The sequence below is a fragment of the Gracilinanus agilis genome, chromosome 3 (assembly GCF_016433145.1).
Source record: "Gracilinanus agilis isolate LMUSP501 chromosome 3, AgileGrace, whole genome shotgun sequence".
Classification (NCBI taxonomy): Eukaryota; Metazoa; Chordata; class Mammalia; order Didelphimorphia; family Didelphidae; genus Gracilinanus; species Gracilinanus agilis.
In genome coordinates, this window is record NC_058132.1 from 268,871,045 (window position 1) to 268,879,482 (window position 8,438).

General features: G+C 37.0%; 1 pseudogene; it reads right to left on the reverse strand.

Annotated features, from left to right (window-relative positions):
• Positions 1 to 506: 506 nt before the first annotated feature.
• LOC123243435 lies at positions 507 to 607 on the reverse strand (annotated as a pseudogene).
• Positions 608 to 8,438: the final 7,831 nt, after the last annotated feature.

Here is an 8,438-nt window from a genome sequence, read left to right on the forward strand (position 1 = left end):
TCTGAGGGACTTATGAAAAAGAAAGCTATCCACATCCAGAGAAGGAACTGTGGGAGTAGAAACACAGAAGAAAAACAACTGATTGATCACATGGTTCGATGGGGATATGATTAGAGATATAGTCTCTAGATGATCACTGTTATTACAAATATTAATAATATGGAGATAGGTTTTGGTCAATGATACATGTAAAATCCAATGGAATTGTTCATTGGCCATGGGAGGGGGGGTGGAAGGAGGGAAAGGAAAGAATATGAATCTTAACCATGGAACAATATTCTAAACTAATTAACTAATTAATTAATTAAACTTAATTTTAAAAGTACCTAGAAATTTTAACATCATAATACTTATATTGCTTATGTGTCCCCCTTTTGAACTTCCTTTTGCTTTCTGTGTATTTTAAAAGATTTAATTTCCTTTTAAAAAACTGTTATCACCATTAATTGCCTATTGCTTTCTCTGATAACTCACTCCATCCTTACCCCTCAGATAAAATCTCTTAAAAAAAAATAAAGTGCTCCACAAATGTTCATTGTCATCCTTATCTAGGGGCTATGTTATTCTCTGTATTGTTACAGTTTTTGTATGTGTATTGATGGAATGATCATTGTTAACCTTTCAATGGCAGTCAGGACTATGCAGGCAGAAGGGTATGTGAGGTCAAATGAACTCTCAGTTGACTTCCAACTCTTTTCCTCTTGAATATTTTTAGTTCTCTAATAGCTGAATACATTTAGATGCATCTCCATCTCTTTAATAAGGGACAAGTCTGATAGGGTTTCCCTTTGCCATAAGAACTCTGGATCCAGATTTCAGGGCTCAGGCTTCTGCCTTTGTCCCATGGCCCTCCTTAGAGACCATTTCCAGACTAGATGAGCTTCAAATCACTAGTTCCTACATTCCATATTTTCTCCTCAGTTATTCAGTCTCTTGGCCCTCAAAGGACTCAACATCACCATCCATTACAAATTTGGGCATTAAAGGGCTAATTAACAGTCTAATTATCTTCTTCTCTCAATTGCCTTCTTTCTAGTCGCTGATAATCTGCCTAAACTCATTCCTCCATGGTTAGCAGTTTCCTTCCCTGTCATATTCTTTCCCTCCTAGTGAAACCAATCCCTTAGCTCCATTATACAAATACTGCTCTCTGTCCCCAATTGCCCACCCCTTTGACTTCATTTCCCTCAACTCAACTCTCTCCCCTAACATTCTACTCTAATTCTACCCACCCCTTCTATTGTGCTCTTTGGAAAGTTTGAGCAATAGTCAAGAAACTTGCTTGCATTTTAAACCTCCTTTCTCCCTCATTCTTCCTCTTGCATTCACTGCGACTCAGTTTCCTCTAGATGACCTTGTCTCTCTGTACATCTTTATATTTTCACTCATTCCTCTGACTCACTAGGAGAATTGGAGGCGTTCTTCATTGTAACTTACATACTCTTCCTCTATTATCACTCAGTAAGTAACCTCTCTCTTTCTTTGAGGTTCCTTCAATTCATATTTACCACCCAATCAAGTCTGATAGCTATTATCTCCCAAACTCCAGGATATATTTCTTCCTTCCTCAATGAATTCCATGCCAGGATAACAGTCTCTCCCTTTTCTCCCTTTATGGTAGGTGAATTCAACATATATATTGATACTCCCTCAAATACTCTAACTTACCATTTCCTCAATTAGCTCATTTTTCATGACATAGTACTCTGAGGGAAGGCACTAGGATTAAGATGGGTTGGGAAAGGTTTTCTATAAAAGAGAATTTTAGTTGGAACTTAAAGCCAGGGAATCCAAAGACAGCAATGAGGAGGGAGAATATTCTACCAGGCATGGTAGACAGTGAGAGAAAATGGATGGAGTTAAGAGAGGGAGTATCTTGTTCATGTGGTAGCCAGGAAGCCAGTGTCATTGGATAGAAGAGTACATAGTGAGGAAAAAGGTATAAGACTGGAAAAGGAGGACCGGGTTACATTATGAAGAGCTTTAAATGTCAAATAATGGATTTTGTTTTTGATCCTTTATGTGATAGGTTTACTTGGTAGAAACTGGTGACAAAGTCAGATTTGCAATCTAGAAAAAAAACTTAAGTGGTTGAGTGGATGATTTCTGGGGAGAGGAGAGATGAGACAGGAAGACTCACCATCAGGCAATTGCAATAATATAGATTTGAGGAGATGAGGATGGGCAGCAGAGTGGTAGCAGTGTAAGAAGGGGGAATATTTGAGAGATGTTTCAAAGGTGAAATCAACAGTCCTTGGCAACAGCCTGGAAATTGGAGGTGAGAAATAGTGAGGAGCTCAGGATGATTTCTACATTTTGAACCTGAAGATCCAAGAGGTTAAGTAACCTGTCCAGAATCACATAGCTAGTAATTATCTGAAGGAGAATTTGAATTTAGTTCTTTTTGACCCCCATGTCCCACATTTTATCCACTGTACCATCTAGTTGACCAAGATGAGTGACAAGCAGTGTGCTACCATGGATAGAATGCTGGATTTGGAATCTGGAAGACATGGGTTCAAATCCTTCCTTAGAGATTGTTTAATTGGCCTCACGGCTCAGGTTAGAGAAAAGACTCAGGTTTAAGGATTTACGGAATATTTGTAATCAGGAAGCTAGTATAAGCATGAGCTTTATTAGTATGTATGACAACAAGCAATTAAAACAAATATACATACATATACTAAAAGGCAATAGAGATAGACATTTAGACACACACATACACACACACAGGGGCAGGGAAATGTATACAATGATAAAGATTCTGAAAGGGGTGTACACTCAGAATGGAGTCCAAGCAAGGAATTCTTATTCCTAAAATATGAGTTTGGTTAAGAAAAGGCTTAAAAGTGTTAGATATGGGAAGGGGCATTCCTAATCAGACCCAGATTTCATGGGAAAATTCCCCGAGTTACTTATTGATATCAGACTTGGGTGGAAGAATTTCCTGATCAGGCATGAAATTAGATGAGGTCACATGGTAATAGAGTATCCAAGAATGATTTTGGCAGTTACTTCAATCTACCAGTAGTCTTGTCCAATACAGAGCCATGATCACATACATGTTTGAGAAAAGGTCAGAATGAGTCACAACTGTGGAAAGGCACTGGCTGGCTTTCTTTGCTTATATGTTTGTAGTCATTAGGGCCACTTATTCCAAGTGACTCCACATTGGAGTCCTATCATTAATAACTACAATGTCAAACAATATATTTTGAAAATCATAATTATCACAGACTTACTGGCTGTAAAAGCCAGGACAGGCAGCTAGGTGGCACAGTGTTGGGCTTAGAGTCAGGTAGACTCATCTTCCTAAGTTCAAATTTGGCCTCAGATACTTATTGGTTGTGTGACTTTGGGCAAGACACTTAACTGTCTGCCTCAGTTTCCTCATCCGTAAAATGAACTGGAGAAGGAAATGGTAAATTTATTCCAGTATCTTTGCCAAGGAAAACCAAAAACAAACAAAAAAACAAATGGGGCCACAAAGAGTTGGACAGTACTGAAAAATGACTGAACAATAACAAATGTTTGATGTTTAAAAAAAAAAGGAGGGTGGAAGAGTCAAATCCAGCACTGTAGACATGATTTACTTAAAATTTGTTTCCATGGTAGCCCAGTATAGTGGATAAAGAGCTGGCCTTGGAACCAGGAATACTTGCGTGTAGTCCTACATCTGACAAGGGTTGCTGTGTGATCCAGGGCAAATCATAGCCTTCTCAGAGGCACCTCTCCAATATTTTGGGTTTCAGAGAAGTTCTGTTGGTAAAAGGAGTTTTTCTTCATTTTCCCATATCAGTGAAATCATAAGTCTAATCCCTTCCTCTCCTGCCATAATTTCATTGATAGTACTGAATCATACCAATTCTCAAAGTCTTCTATCATCTTTGATTTTTTTCCTTCTTGAATAAACTAGAAATGATCATATATCAACTTAAATGTAGCTGATAATTTTTATATATCAATTTATATATTGTACTATATTAGCACTGTGAGAGGCAGGGTAATATAGCGGATAGAAACCTCAGTTCAAATCCTACCTATTAACACATCTTGTCTGTGTGCCTCTGGACATATCATTTTACTTTTTGGTACTCCCCATTTCACCATTCTCCAAGACTTTTTTTTTAATTTTTATTTTTTTAAACCCTTATCTTCCGTCTTGGAGTCAATACTATGTATTGGCTCCAAGGCAGAGGAGTGGTAAGGGTAGGCAATGGGGGTCAAGTGACTTGCTCAGGGTCTCACAGCTGGGAATTGTCTGAGGCCAGATTTGAACCCAGGACCTCCCGTCTCTAGGTCTGGCTCTCAATCTACTGAGCTACCCAGCTGCCCCCTCTCCAAGACTTTTTAAAGAGGTATGCCAAGTGTTTATCTGTATTAGGAAAGAACCTAACCAGGAATTTCATATATCAGTGAAATCTGTATTTAGCTAACCTCAGGCCAGACCAGAATTGGTATACTATCTAGTTATTCCCCTCAGCCATCTTCTTGCCAGATGAAGAACTAGAGTATTAATATCAGACTAATTTGTCATCCTCATGTTCAATCATTTCCAACTCTTCACAACCCTCTTTGTGGTTCTCTTGGCAAAGATACTGGAGTAGTTAGCAATTTCCTTTCTAGCTCATTTTGATGAGGAGGAAACTGAGGCAAACAAGGTAAAGTGACTTGCACAGAGTCACATAGAAAGTGTCTGAGGCCAGATTTAAAATAAGATCTTCCTGATTCCAGGTCTAGTGCAAGATCCATTGTGCTCTATCATACTAATATTAGAATGTTAAAGAAATCATCTGCGGATCCTGAGATTTTGCTGAGGCTTAGCCTACAAATTGTGATTTATGGCTTCTTGTGGCGAAAGTGACAAGAAAGACTGGATTACAAGAGAAGATAATTCCTATTTCAAGGCAGACTAGATAAAGGGGGTGTGGGGGACTTCTTTTTCAAAATGCAAATAACCTAATAACCTGAGGAAGTTCCAACTATATTTATAACTTAGTATTAGTTATTTTAATATCCAAATCAATTCAACATCTAGCTAAAATAAAAATCACTTGGAAAATGGCAGTTCTTTTGGGGGCAGAGATAATGGAGGAATAATTTATAGGAGAGGCAGACCTAAGCAGAATGAAGATCATTGGATAATCAGAGGGCAAGCTTGAGATTTTCCAAAGGGAAGTAGATGGTATCTAGGGTCATGCTGAGATGCATATTGCAGAAAAGGGGGTTCAGAAAAAGAGGTGGAGATTAAAAGGAAAAACAAACTTGATCTACTTTGCTTAACTAATCTTCCTCACAACAAAACCCAAGTGGCATGCCACTAAAATTATTTAGTTATTGATGCTTGAGTGAAGGTAATAGCACTAATCTGGAAGGATGCAAACTTCAGTTTCCCGCAATTAATGCTAGTCTTCCCAGATCGCCCAGTCTACTTCAATCTTTAACTGATCTGAATGTTTTCCTATCCTTTCCTTACTGAAAAAAAAGAGGAAGAGATATGGGGGCATGTTCTTCCATCCCTAATCTCCAACTCCCATTTCCTCTCTCTACTTCGTTATTAGCAGTTTGGTATCATATTCAGTGAATTTTCCTATCTGAGCAGATATTTATTATACATCTCCAAAGAAAGAGAAGTTTCTTTTTGGTAATTATATCAAAGTTGGTAGAAAGAACCATAGATAATCCAAAAGGAAGAAGATAGTAATTTAGGACTTTGAAATGTATTCAGTGGTAATAATAATTATTAATAATAATTATAATAAATAAAATTTACATAACATTTTAGGGTTTGAAGAGTGCTTTACAAATACCTCATTTTATCCTTACAACAACTTAGAAGGTAGGCGCAATTATTTTATCCATCTTAAAAATAAGGAAACTGAGGTAGACAGAGGCTACATGACTTGCCCAGATCTCATAGCAAATGAAGTGTCTGAGGTCAAATTTGAACTCAGGTATTCCTGAACTCAAGAGGCATCTTTTTTATTCTACTACTAAGGCTGTACCCACTGTGTCACCCAGCTGAAAGATTTATAGTAATTCTGTTTTGAAAAGCTCTACTTAGGGGGCAACCAGGTGGCTCAGTGGATTGAAAGCCAGGCCTAGAGACAAGAGGTCCTGGGTTCAAATATGACCTCACATACTTCCTAACTGTGTAAACCTGGGCAAGACACTTAACCCCCATTGCCTAACACTTATCACTCTTCTGCCTTGGAACCAATACACAGAATTGATTCTAAGATGGAAGGTAAGGGCTGAAAAAAAAAAAAAAGCTCTACCAAGTCCTCTATAATATGTTAGACACGAGAGAGAAGAAACTGCAATTTTCTGCTTCCCTTCTAATCTTGGTTACATTAGTTTTATTTGCACAAATTTTAAAATTTTAATATATATAATTGAAATTATCCATTTTATATCTCAAAATGCTTTCTATCTCTTGGTTATTCAAAAATTCTTCCTTCTCCTATCCATAAATCTGATAGGAAATATGTTCCCCATTTTTCTAATTGCTTATGATATCTCCCTTTATGTGTAGGTCATGTATCCATTTTGTTCTTACCACAGTAAGTGGTTTAAGATATTATTCTACATATAGTTTCTGTCAGACTGCTTTCTAGTTTTCCCAAAATTTCTAAGGAGTCAAGCACTCATATAAGAACTCAATGAATAAGTGGAAAAAGGAACAGACACAATTGTACAGGTTTTGGTAATAGACTAAAGGTCACTTGTAGCCATTGACATTTGTACACAAAAATTCCATCTACTGTCATTATAGAAAACAAAATTCTAGGGCTTAAAAACTTATTTCAGAGCTAAAACAACTAAGTGGGTGTTTATAAAATGAAATTCTATTGGAAATTCTCATATGAACCATCATAAGTACTCCCCTCTTTCTTACCAATGACTATTAATCTGTACCTTCTAATTTAAAAAAAAACATGTAGATCATAGACCTTCCAAAGGAAGCCCTGCAATATTCCGGGACTTGATAACAATCAGTGAAGGTAGCTAAAAACAGGAACATCTGGAGGACGGATTCATCTATAGAGAATCCTTCCGTTTGGACACTGAAGAGGGCATTTTTCAGGTCCTCCTCAAAGCTAGCATTTCTATAGTTCTTCAAGGTTTACAAAGTGCTTTGTACATGTTAACTCATGTGATGCTTCACAACAATCCTGTGAGATAAGTGCTATTATTATATTCATTTTACAAATTAAGAAACTGAGACAGAGAGAGCTTTGTTAAGTCATTTGTCCAGCTTGCACAGGGACAACTTGTAAGTATCTCAGACAAGCTTTTTAACTTAGATCTTTCTGATTCTAACACTTAGGAGTATCCATTATGCCACCTAGCTGCCCTCAGGTTGATATTCACATTGACTCAAAAGAGATCACTTTAACATTCCACATAGGAAAAGTCATTTGGATGAAGACCATTTATTATCCCAACTACGACAAGGCAACAAACATTTATTGAGTGTAACAACTTTTTTTTTTATGTCTTGGTTGTCGAAACTACCTGGTTTGAATGCTGACAAGGGCTACACTGGTAATAACGGAATGTTAAGACCCCTAAAAAGGTCTCCAGGGCATTGGATGGGCTCTTTATGAAGCATTTATGCATAGTTGTAGAAGAGATTTACATAGGAAGTAGTATTAATACATTGTAATCTATCCCACTACAGTAGCAGTTCTCAAACTTTTTGGTCCCAGGGTCTCTTAATACTAAAAAATTAATGAGGACCCCAAAGAACACTTGTTTATATGGTTATATCTAGAGTACTCTAAGATTTGCAAAGCTCTTGCTATTTATTTTTATAACATATTTTAAATAAGTCTACATTATTATTATTTCATATTATTACATAGATATTATATAGTTTATATAATATAACCAGAAGAGTGAGAAGAATGACATTATCATGTATTTTTGCAAATCTCTTTAATGTCTGAAATTCTCAGATCTGCTTCTGCATTCAATTTGTGATTTTGGTTGGAGTATATGAACAAAATATAGCCTTCCACATATATGTAGAAAAGGAAGAAGTATTTTAATAGACAAATAAAATCTTAGTGTTATTATGCAAATAGCTTTGACTTCCCTTTTTGAGGGAACCTGAGGTGCCTCCAAGGGACTCTCAGGGATGCTCAGATCACAGTTTGAGAACCAGGCTCTAAAGAATCCTACAATATCCCATAAGAAATTGCAGCTCCAATGAAGCATATATTCACATACTATCTTCTGTTGTTACAAGTGCTTTTTCCCCACCAAAACATCTCTTGCATATGACCCCTTCTTTCCTCTGTCACTGCTTCCACTTTGATTCATACTTTCATGATCTCATTCAGCTTGCTGGTGGGTTTCCCTGATGTAGGTCTCTCACTACTCCAGCTCATCCTTCACTCAGCTGTCAAAATTATCTACTAAAACGTAGGTAT